Source organism: Crocuta crocuta, unplaced genomic scaffold (assembly GCF_008692635.1).
Source record: "Crocuta crocuta isolate KB4526 unplaced genomic scaffold, BGI_CrCroc_1.0 scaffold55, whole genome shotgun sequence".
NCBI classification, from domain to species: Eukaryota; Metazoa; Chordata; class Mammalia; order Carnivora; family Hyaenidae; genus Crocuta; species Crocuta crocuta.
Window position 1 is genome coordinate 6304890 of NW_027530512.1, and position 13023 is coordinate 6317912.

The following is a 13023-nucleotide window of genomic DNA, read 5'->3' on the forward strand; positions in this document are numbered from 1 at the left end:
GAGGGGCTTCAGAAGAAACAGAACCCACTGACTGATACTGTGATCTTGGACTTCCAGCCTCTAGCATTATGAGCAAATGAATTTCTGTTATGTAAGCCATTCAGGCTGTGACATTTTATTATGGCAGCCCTAGCCAAGGAATACACTCTTCTATAAATGTGTATCTAGAGCCAGGTTACTTTTTTGTGAGTTTATTGAGGTCAGGGAATAAGGTGGATTCATCTATGCTTCCTCATTAAACTAGAATCTGGCCCAGAGTGAGTGCATAAGTTTTTGTTGAATGGAACTGAATCGAATAAACACAAACTGTTTTGATCGTGACAGTGGCAGAGCAGCTGGCTGCCAGCCTGGCTCTTTCCGGCTTCCACCTGAAGTTTCCAGACTGTTGTTTGCTTCTCCCTATGCGAGAATGGCTGGTTTTGTTCTTTCTGATTATAAAGACAGATTTTAAAACATATGCATATAGAAATGTGTGTTCATTGAAAAATAGCCTCGTAATGCATTAAAGTCTAAAAAAGAAGTGAAATTCACTCAAAATCACTCCACCCCCACCCAAAGCAGCCATTATTTAAACTTTGATGAATATATATTTCTTGAGGCATTTTTTCCCCAGGAGCAGGGATCATACAATATGGGTATTAATTTATCTCTCCCTACCAAGTAAATGATGATTATATAGTGTTTGTTGTTTTGTAAAATACTTTTTCCATAGAATTCAAATATTGGAAAATAAATATAGATTTAGAGCAGCAATTTCAAGTGGCTGACTTATATTTTCACTTAAGGAATGTGTAATAATTTAGTTAAGCCTAATCCCACCCTACTATGGATAAGAGTGTTTCTAGTGTTTTCCTCATTTGAATAATGCTGTGAAAGCTTTAGTCTTTTTGTTGTGGTTCTTATCTCATTATCCCTCTTTCTACTTGCTAAAGATGGGAAAGACACAAAACAGCATACTCTGCAACTCATGTGGGCAATTGTGGAACGGTACTGTAGACACAGAAGTGATGGGGATGACTTGGAAGGAAATTCTTGCAGAATTCTCTTGGTTGTTATGTCTCCATTTGCTCTCAGGAACCAAAACTTCTCCTGTGAATTCCAGACTCCATGTGTCAGATTGCCTCCCTGATACCTCTGCTTTGGATATATCAACCTCAAAATGTCCACAACACAACTCTCGATTTTTCTCCTGGAACATGTCTTTCATTGACAGACCTTCCCCATTTCAGGCAACAGCACCGTTGTTCACCAAGTTGCCGATGTCAGGAACAGAGAAGTTAGTCCTGATTCCTTCCTTCATCTTTACTTTCCACATCCATTCTATCAATGAGTCTCTGTCGATTTTATCTCCCAACTCTCCTCCATCCTGCCCTCTTCCCGTCTCCACTGTTCATTTTGCGACACACTTTCACCTCTTGCCTGGATTATGAAAACAGCCTTCTTGCTGGTCTCATGCTCCTCTCTCCTGCTTCTTCCTGACACAGAATGATATTACCACACCCCCACCTATAAATGTCTCAGTGGCCCTCCTTTATACTTTGTGAGGAAAAGGTCTAACCCCTTGCCTAGGTCTACAAACTGAATGCAATTGCATTTATTTATGTCCAACATCACTTTGCATCCCTCTCCTTATCACTCCTCACTCCTTTTCAGCCCCACTTTCTTATGGTTTCTGTAAAGTCTCCAACCTCTCCTCACCTGAGGCCTGATACAAGAGCCATTCCTTCTGCATGGACTGTTCTTTCTTCTACCTTGTTGGGTTTAGCTCCTTTCCATCCCCTAATCTGCAGTTTACATGTGATCTCTACAGAGAGACTTTTTCTGGGCGTTTAATCTAAAGTGTGTCCCCTTCCCTTGACTTTTTTGCCTGGTCTCAGTCTCTTGCTTCTTCTTTTCTTAGATTTTTTGGACTGGCAAATAGTTTACTTGTTTATTGGTTTTCTTGCTTGTCGTTTGTCTCCTCTACTGAAAGCCATGCTTGGGTACCAGTGCTGAGGACATTTAACCTGTAGGTTTAACTCGACTCAGTGGTGGACACAGTCTTAGAACATAAGGACATAAATATGTTCCCATCGGGCCTAAGATATGGCCCTGCTGCCCTAAGCCCAAGATGCAGTGAATCTGGAATGAGTACTAGGGGCTTGCAGCCTAGAGAGCTTTAACTTTCATCCCATCCTCCCTCCCTTAGTGCCTATTCCATATTGAGGGGGCTTTGGCTTCCAGTTTGGGTTTGAACTTTAGTTGCCAGCTAGGACTGATGGTTCCTTGACGATAGCCATGCCAGCCCCACTCCCTGAAACTGGACTTGTTCCCAAATTCATCCCAAGCCATTGGTTGAGATGCTGCCTCTAATCAGAGGGTCCTTCTCTTCTTGTCTTTCTACCCCTCCCTGCCTGTTTCACCCACCTGACTAAAAATATTGCCTTTGTTTAGAGCTTTCCCCGTGTTTCACTCCCAGGTATAAATGACAGCCTACACTGGAATCAAGCTCACTGCCCCCCTTGGATATTGGGACTTGGACTGATTACTGATCAGTTTCATTGGAGCCAACCTATGGGGGTAAAGGTTTGGAGCCAAATATCTCTGAGCTTGAATTCTGGTTCTGACGCTTATTAACTGTGTGACATAAGGCAAGTTATTGATATCTTGAGTATCAGCTTCACTGTCTTTAATAGATAAATAATATCTATCTTGAAAAGTTTGGAGGATTAGTGATTTTCTATGACAAGTAGTTGATGTAGAACCTAATATACAGTTGGCACTCAAGCCCATCCCGCCCTTTCCTAGCTTCTTCCTCCCATCCTCCTCGCCCGTGATGCAGATTGTGGCCTAGAGCTGCATGGCTATTTCAGGCTGTTCTTTCTCTCCTGATCTGAGCTGAGCTGACTTCTTTAACTTCCTGAGTTTCTGTTTTCTTTTTGGCCCATAGCCTTTAAACAAAAAACTCTCTTTTAACTGCCTCTGGTTTACACATCTGAGCCACTTTGATCTATTTCTTTCTAGAATAAGGGACATTTGTTCACTTTTGTAAGGAAGATACATGCTGTGGTTTTTGTTTCCTTCTCAAAGACTCTTATACTCCTTTCCAGAGAAGATGCTGGCCTGATCTCCCCAAAGATGGTGTACAGGGTGGACAGCTTTTATTACATTCACATGCAAAGGATGTTCTTACAATAACAGACATTTCTTGCCCAATTTTAAGGCTCTAACATTACTTTATACTGCAAATGGAATATAATATAATGGCCCTCTATGATAAGAATCTTTTTTTGCAATGGCTTTTTAAATGCACAGTCTATTTTTTCAAGGTTACAATTAGAATTACATGACCACAGGACTTTTCTGGAAGGCATAAAGCTGTTCTCTGGAGCCCAGATCCTTCAGACACCTTGGCATGAATAATTTGAAGAATGGCTGGGATCCCATATGTTTCTTCATTCCTCCTAGACAGCGCTGACATTTGGGAATTTATTCTTAGAGTTTGCTTCTTTGAACATGTTTGGTTCAATTAGCCTACTGAAGCTGAGGTGGCATAAACTGTTTTTTAAAGAAGTGAAGCCATATTCAGAACAGGATGTTTGAGACACAACAGATGGGCTTGTGATCAGGCTAGATTGCCATTTATCAAATTTAGAGTAAACTTAATGGATCTACAGCCCCTGACCCAGTTCCTTAAGAAGTAGAAGCTCAAGAAATGGTGATTAGAAGAAAGAACAAATCCTAAACAACGAATGGCTGGAACTCTATTGACGCCTTGGGGAAAGGAGAAAATTTAAATGAGTTGGAGATTATTTAACCTTAGAATGTCAGATGTACTGCAGAGTGAGTAAACTGTCACTAATTTTCTTTCTGGAGATTAAAAGGTCAGGACTGCTTTATGTGATAGTAACTACCATTTACTGAGGACCTACCATAACGGGTATCTATTGTATTTGTTTGCACAGCATCTCTATTCCTTTTAAGGTACTGTGTCTGTCTCAATAGTCAGTGAGATGACAAAACATGGTCTTGCCCAGCACATGCCCCAGGCTGAGCCAGCTCCTGTACTACATCCCCTCTGCAACCATTCGTGGTGCAGGCTAACATGTAGACAGGTGACACAGGTAGGGCCCATTTAGGGGCTTCCTCTGGACTGGGGTGTAGATATTGAGAGGAAAGTTTTCTATTTGAACTGGGATTGCTAAACTCAGAATTGGCGAATCTAGGCACTAGCATGTGGGTAAATGTTTAATGGCTGACTCTGGTTGACTTTAAAAATGCATGTATATACATATATATGCATATATAATACATTTATTATACATTCTATTGATGTAAAATGCGTTAGCACATAATTTGAAGTAATGTTAAAATAGTCAGCACTTTTTATTGTAAATTCCATGTAGCCTATTGATTTTTACAGGATACTTTCATGGAGTTTTGCCAAACTCTTGAGTCTGTGGATGACCTAAAATGGTCATTGATGATAATGTAGTTCCAACATGAATATTGGTTGGTATTCTCATGTATCTTGATGATAAAGAAAGAGATATAAGCTGGAATTTACATGCCTGCCAATGATGTGAATGAGTTTTGTTGAAGGTGGAGGAAGCCAGTGAATATAATATTCTGTTTTTTAGGTCAAAAGCTTAGTCATGTTACAGATACGGATCTATTCACTGTGAAGCACCCTTACATTTGCAGAGAATGTAGGGTGAGGAAGTTGCCTCGCAGTCAGACAGAACTGGACTTGAATCCCACCTTGGAGCAAGGGCCTTTTAACAACCCATAGTTTATCAGAAAAATGAAAACAAAGACAATCAGGCATCCAGGCATCTGATGGATTATTCTGAGGATTAAATGAGACAGCATTTAATAACCAAAATACTTCACCTGTAAAACAGAGGTGATACCTTCTGTGTGTAGCCATTTTAAGAAATGGAAGTAATAAAGCACTATAAATAAACAGGGCCTTTCACATTTCAAAACTGTTTGTTGGCAACAAAAAATCAGGTCCATCTAGCTAGCGCAAAAAAAGAAAATTGACAAAATCATTGGGCAGAATCCCTCCTGTTCGTCCCTCCCAGCAGGGCTTCCCCTGGGGGATAACCTTTATTTGTATGATGGCCCTCTCTATCCAGGAGAAGAACTGTCCCACCAGCGGCACCCTGTGTTCTGTGGGGTGCCAGAACCAGCTTGCACCTGCTAGTGTGACTTTAAAATTTTCAGGGGTCTTGTGAGTGGGTTGTTAAACATAGTCAGTAATAAAGATTAAATTATATTAATTTGCAATTAAATAAGTTACATTTAAAATGAGCACAATACACTAAATTCATCACTTCCTAAATTATGTTACATTTTACTGTTATCTATATTCTTGACATTATTTATGACTGTAACATCTGTAAGGTGGAGACTCTGTATAATGATGTATTACTGCGCATCAATTTCCAACCTCATGTTTGGTGATGTCACATTAGAAACTTGAAGTCGGCTATGGAAATCAGCTAATGCACACATCAGGGTTTGATTTATTGTTTTGTTCATTATAGAAACTTAACAGTGATGGAGAAAATGCAGATTATAAATAATGCAGATTAAACTTAAAAGTGTTTATGTCTATAGCTATCACATTATAAATAGCAACAAAACATTTGAGGAATTATTCTTTTTGTCATCAGAATCATATGAATTATGAATAATTTTCCTCATTCATTCAAATTCCTCTTCATCTACATTATGCTTTTTGTGTGTGTGCAGGTGAGGGGTTTGATGTAATCAGAACTGCTTTACCTTGTTATTTATAATTTTCTGTGCTTCAAAAATAATTTAGAAACCTATTTTACATAATTATTACATGTTTAACTTAGTATATTTAGAATTTATTGTGGTGGATGGTGTGAAGTGTGGGTAGAAATTAAAATGTTTAATTCTACACTAAAATGTTCCCAACAATACTGAATAATTAACAAATCAATTTGCTCAGTAGCCTGCATGTTCTAGGCACTGAATCAGAGCTAAAGAAACATATATGCAGAAGATTTGATCTCTGACCTTGAGGAGCTCACAGTGTAGTGAGGGAGACGGGTGGATAAAACCAATGATATAAAGTGATTTAATTTCACTGGGTTTCACTTTCTCTGTTTCCTGGCTGACTTCTAGGGCATGTGAGATCATTTCACTTTGTTCAAGTGCACATGCCCACCAAGGTCTGGGGAAGTTCTCTGTGCTAATTAAGATCCCAGTTCTCCAGCCACTCAATTCAGCCATCTCTTCTCTTGGGTCCTGTTGCCTCTCTGTAGTTCTACCCAGGAAATGGGGTGGATCTTCTCTGTCTGGACTCCCATAAACTTACTGGTTTTTTATTGTTATTTCCCTTGGAGATCCAGGGCTCTGTCCCCATTGCAGTAGAGACAGGATTTTCTTATTCTTTGCCTTCTCTCCAGCTTGTTACACTTCCTTTAGCACAGGGAAATGTTCTCATCTAAGGCTAGAAGTGAGACTATATAAGGTAGTTGGGTCTTGTCCCAAATCTTTTGGGAAATCCTATAGTACAGTGGTTCAACAGAAGGGTTAAGAATTTGGGCTCTGTGGGAGCACCTGGGTGGCTTAGTCAGTTAAGTACCCGACTTCCGCCCAGGTCATGATTCCATGCTTCATGGGTTCGAGTCCTGCATCAGGCTCTATGCTGACAGCTTGGAGCCTGGAACCTGCTTCAAATTCTGTATTTCTCTCTCTGCCCCTCCCCTGCTTGCACTCTGACTCTCTGTCTCCCAAAAATAAATAAATATCAAAAAAAAAAAAAAGAATTTGGGCTCTGAAAACAGAATACCTGGGTACATATTTCTGGCTATATCACCTACCAGTTTTGAGACCTTGTGCAAGCTACTTAACTCCTCTGTGCCTCAGTTTCTTTTTTGGTTCAATGGGAACGATGTAAACACCTACTCTAGAGCTTGGTACATAAATGCTCAACAAATATTTGTTGGAGTCAATGAAATTCTAATTTATTCTATCAGAATTAAAGGAGATTAAATGAAAAAAAAATACATGTAAAGTACTTAGAACAGTACATAGCACCTGGTAAGAATACACATAGCCTTTATCATAACATTTTGCTTGTTGTATTTCTGTTTTCCCAGTACTTACACTTTTGAAATTCAAAAGCCAGAATAGCTGAGTTGTTGTGAGGAGTGACCATGTAATGACAAGAGAGTATCAGTAAACATGGAGATTTGGAAAGAGAGCACTTATTAATGTTTCAAAAATATATCCTCATACGCAGGGATTTCTCATCTAATTTCTCCAGTCCTGGTCGTTTTTCGTCTCTCCAGAACATCTTTTTAAAAACAACTGTGGTATAACTGACATGTAACATTATATTAGCTTCAGATATACAACATAATGATTTGAATTTGTGCATGTTGTGACATGATCACCATAATAACTCTAGTTAACATCCAGCACCATATGGAGTTACAAAAATTTCTTTTGGTGATGAGTGTCCAAAACATCTTGCACACCACTTAAATACAGGTTCCTTTTCCTAGAATACCATGTCATGTATTTACTCAAAACATGTCTTTCCTAGCCTACAGAATAAGCCTAAGCTCCTTAAGCTGGCCCAATGAGTCCTTAACTGTGCCTTCAATCCTATCTCCCATTTCTCTTTATTAAGTCTGAATTATCACACATCATAAGAGTTCCTATTATTATTCTTTTTCCTTTTTCTAGTTCTCTCTCCTAGAAAGTCTACCTCTTCTTTCCACCAAGGGACCTATCAAGAGTGAAATCCAGCCCATAATCATCTTACCAACGGTGTCCCCACTTTAGTCCAGTGACTGTCCATAGGAGACGTCTTTTCCTAATTCTAACTGAGATGCCAAAGTAGCTAGTAGCAGCACTGGTGAGGGATATCTAGGGTTTCAACTGTATTTGTATTCTTTTCTTTACAACAGTGAGACAGCCGCTATAGTAAAGAAAGCATATGGTGGCACAAGAAGAAGACACAGAAAGGCTCTTTTCCAAGTTTGGAAGTCAAAGTGATCTTTTAGAGGAAATGATATCTAATCTATGATCTGAAGGAATATGCCTGGTGATACAGGACATAGGTGAAGGGAGAAAGAGAGAGTATGGTAAGTACAAGGAATAGAAGGGGGTATATGGAACCAAGAAGTATCAGGATGTGGGGTTGCAATAGGAAGTAATGAGTCGAGAACATGCAAGCAGGAATCAGACAGGGATGGCTAGAAAAAGGCTAGCTAAGGGCTTTGGACTTCCACCTGAGGGTAAAGGGGAGCTTAGGGTGACGTAAATTGATTTATGCTTTAAAAAGTACAGGGTGAAAAATGGACTGGAGTGGAGTTCACAGGAAAAGAATGGAAGGAATGGGACAAGTTCAGAGGACTGTTGCAGCCGTGCAATTGCAAGATGAATTCTGGCACTGTTTGTTACTGTACCATCACCTAGTTTTTCCTGACTAATGCAGATTAGGAACTTGCTTTAGGTACAGGACATTAGGGGTACAATAACTCTCAATGCTGGTTGTACCCTGACCTTCAGGAGTGCCAGCAGTGATAATGAGCAGTGGATACTTTTAAGAGATGCATAGGAAACAGAATGAGCGGCATTGGAAGTAGGGGATAAGGATAAAGAAGGATTCAAGTTAGTGACCTGGACAACTGGGCAGGGGTTGGGGCTAGAGGTGGCATTCTGAGATAGGAAACACTGGAGGAGGGTGGAGATTTTGGATATGTTGAATTAGGGATCCCTGTGGAATTTGCATGCAGACAGAGCTAGTCAGCACATAGGAATGCATGTCTGGAGTTGCAGGAATGATATCTGTGTCTTGGAATTCAGAAATTTGTGGATTTCTGTTTGTTTCTCCTCTCTCAGAGTTAGGAGTGATGATCCCTGTGATCAAACACATTAACATCTATGCAGCAAAGCATGTCAATATTCACAGAAAGTGGGATAAAGGAAGAGTACAGACAGCCTCAAGATAATTCATGTCAGGTTTTCCTGGCAAATACATTTGTGACAAATTTGTGATAAAAAAAAAAAAGCTTAGGATTTCAAAAGTTTTCAATTTCAGAAATGTGGGTACAAGACTGTCCACCTCTACGATCTCATTTAATTCTTACATCAACCGTATGAAGTAGGCCGTATTACTATTCTGTTTTTACATATAAAGAAATTCAGACACAGATAGGTTAATTAAAATGCTGAGGTCACATAATCAGTATTCAAAACCAGTCCGTCTTAGGAAAGAGAATGTTTCAAGAACAGAGAAGTGATAACAAGACTGAATGTTATAGGCAGGTAGAGCAAAATTAAAAATAACATTGCCTACTGGATTTGGCAATTTGGAAGATGGCCTTTGGGAAAGCAGTTTGAGGGAAGTGGTGGGGTGGAGGCTAACCCATGGTGGGTAAAGGAGTGGAAAGGAGACAAGGAAGTGGAGACACTACAGAGCACTCTTTTGAGAAACTGACATGAAGAGGTGGGAGAGACAGAACAAAGGCTAGAGGGAACCGCAAGTTAATAAGGCATTCTTAAATTTTTTTCATGTTTATTTATTTTTGAGAGAGAAAGAGGCAGAGTGTGAGTGGGGGAGGGGCAGAGAGAGAAGGAGACACAAAGTCTGAATCTGAGCTGTCAGCACAGAGCCTGATGCGGGGCTCGAACTCATGGACCATGAGATCATGACCTGAGAAGAGGTCAGATGCTTAACTGACTGAGCTACCCAGGCACCCCTAGAAAGCATTCTTAAAGTGTATGAAATATGACGAGCAACGAATAAGAAGGCAATTAGTAATGTGAGGTCCCTCCAGAGGCACTAGTGAGTAGGATACAGAGCCCTGGTGGAGGGAATCGCTTCCTATTCACCTAGAAGAAAGAAGGAAAGGAAGAGAGAAAGGCAAAGCAGGAAGTCTAAGGATTGACAGCATGATCTGTTCTCTGAGTCATCTTCTGAGACTAAGAGGTGAGAGGGTGACATCTGAGGTGTAAAGACAGAAGAGAAGCTTTGAAAAACCTACAGCAGAGAATGGAAGGGACACTTGCTGAGGAATGTGTAGAAGACAGTGGCTGAGGAATGGGCTGCATTGAGAAGGCAAGTGGTTCAGAGTCCTTGAATTTATGATGTATCAGTCTTGGAGATTTTGAAATTGTCTCCTGAGATGCTCAGGAGTAGCTACAAGTATGGAGAAACTCAAAATTGGATATAGTAGGGTTGGGTCTTGGCTGGGTAGGTGTAACTGAAGGTCTGACCTTTGGGAGTTGTGGATCTTGGCATGATACTCTAAATCCCAGGGATTCCTGCTGAACCTTGATGCACAGTGAAATCACCTCAGGAACTTTGAAACTACTGATGTCTGAGTCTCAGGCTCAGAAATTCTGATTTACTTGGTCTGAGGGCTGTGCCCCAGAAGTTGGGATTTTTATAAACCCACAGGTGATTCTAATGTGTAGTCAAGGAATTATTGTTCCCCTAATTTCCTGTACCTAAAACAAGTTCATAACCTGTATCAGTCAGGACAGACTAGGTTATGGTACAGTAACAAACAATGCCAGAATCTGTGGCTTTTAATCAACAAAAGCTTAGTTCCTGCTTGTATGATGTCACCACAGGTCTAGGTGACTCTTTGGGGCAGCTGTTTTCCTCGTGTTGCTTGGCATTCCATTGTCAGTGAGGCAGGGGAAGAGGAACATTGAGGAGTGAGTTCTGGCTCTTACTTGCTTTCACCAGGAAGTAACACACATCACCTCCATTCTCATTTCATTGACCAGAACTAGTTTACGGCCACAACTAATTTCAAGAAGGTGGAGAAGGCAACTGGATATTGGTAAACATTAGTAATGATCACCACCTAGAGCTTTTACTGCAAATGAAAGCAGAAGGAGAGAAAAACATTTATTTACTTTATAAATCCTTATATGGCACTCGTTCCATGCTGGGTATCATTTTAGTGGCTTTCAAATAGGAACTTATCTCACCCTTAAAACAGCCCTGTTAAGTAGATCATTTTTGTCCCCATTTTACAGAAGGGGAGATTGAGGCTGTGCAAATTTCCCACTGTCATGTGGCTAGTATGAGGCAAGATTAAATTCCAGGCAGTCTGGGTCCAGAGTCTAAGCAATGTACCTCTACACAATAGTCTGCTTTCTACTCTGCTGTCTACTCAGCTTATTCTCAGCTTAGATTGTGGAGGGGGTGGGAGAAGAGGGAGGGGAAGGGAGATTAAAAGTGTAAGTGTGGGACTTTGTGCATGCAAAACAATTAGGTAGTAATGTGTGAATATTTCACCACTAGAGCTGGGCCATGCCTCTGAGGGGAAGCAGAGAGAGACACTTGGGAAATGGGTTTGGGAGGGGGAAATGGTGCTGACTGGTAACTGCTGCTAATGAGACCAACCCTGGAGGACAAGGTGAAGGGCGGGGTCTGACCTCTTTCTTTCTCCTTTGCTCCCTTTCCTCCGTCAGGGATACCCCTTCAGCATCCTCAGATTGCACCTTAGACCTGTGCTTTTAACTCAGAAACAAAATCTGGAGGTGGGGAGAAAAATCATTCCCCTATAGAGTAGTGGGTAGGTTATTTTCACATACGGGATCAAACATTAAGTCAGACTGGACCTATTTCTAATGGATTTCTGAGAGTTTACATGTAATTACACTACTGTCAAACAAACTACATTAAAAAATCTTCAAAGGAGGGATGGGGTGCTCACCTTCAGAGAGCCAGTAGTAATTAGAGACCATCACTTCCTAATAGATCAGATGTCTGAGTCTTCACTTTGATGTTGGATGCTGTTACCCTAGAATGCATCTGCAGTTCAGCTAGCATCCATTCACTTCAGAGCTGCGATTTGGGGGTCAGCAAACACCTCTGGGTATTGGAATCCCTGGTTCTCAAAGACAACAACCACTCTAATAACAACACCTCAAGAAGGAAGAAAAGCACAAATGATTCTGCTTTAAAATGGAATCTTTGCAATGAAACAAAACGAAGCCCTTTGTGTGACATTGAAGATTTTTGATTCCTATTTCTCACCTGTTAAATCCTGCAGTTTGGTTGCAACATATGGACTCTGTCTGCAAAACACTTTTAAAATGCTGTATTGGCACCTTGCTGCAATGTGCCAGCACATTCCTTAGGGCTATAGTCAGTCCATACCGTGCCACCCTACTTTCCTCAACTCTGTTTTGATTAGAGGCTGTTGCAAGTTGTTGCCAGGGGTTTCTCTTCTCTCTAGTGCTGTAAAATCAGTGGTGGCAATAGAGATCACTGGCTGTTACCTGTTGTTACCAGCTCTTAGCTAGCATCAGATTATTTTCTATTATTTACAAGGAGCTCTTGCTATAGGGTCAAAACCCTTGATTCTAGGCTCAGTGCAGCTTCTAAAGCACTGTGTCATTTCATCTCTCTGGGTCATGGTTTCTTCCTCTGTAAAATAAAAATTTAAACTAGAAGATTAAGACAAGCGTGGAAACCAAAGGCCTGACACTGCAGTGATTTTTTGTACAATGACTAAAATAATCCAAAAGTAATAATGCTATACACTTAAGGACAAAGAAGAAAAGATAAATGTCATTTTAATTAAATCTGCAGATGGAAATAAAAGAGGAAGTTCTACCAGTAATTGTGTGACTGTGTCTTAATGGAGTCCAAAAGAGTTTCCTCTTTGGGAAGTGTGAGCTAATACACCCACAGAGGAGTAATTAGGAACAGAGATATTTATACTAGATGGGAAATGCTGGGAAACAGAGATTTTATATCAATACCCAGAGGCGAGATGTGGGCAGCTGATGATGTGCAAAAGAACGTATAGATCTGAAGCACTGAAGTCTTTCCTGTTAATGATGTTGATGGATTTATCATATCATTTTAGAAGTCTAGAATTGCAAACTATGAATTATATATATCATAAATATTGTGATATATGTAATACATATATGATATAAATATATGTGTGTGTGTGTGTGTGTGTGTGTAAAGATTAGCCTGCCTATTACCACCGCAGTCTGTGAATGGCTCATTAGTCT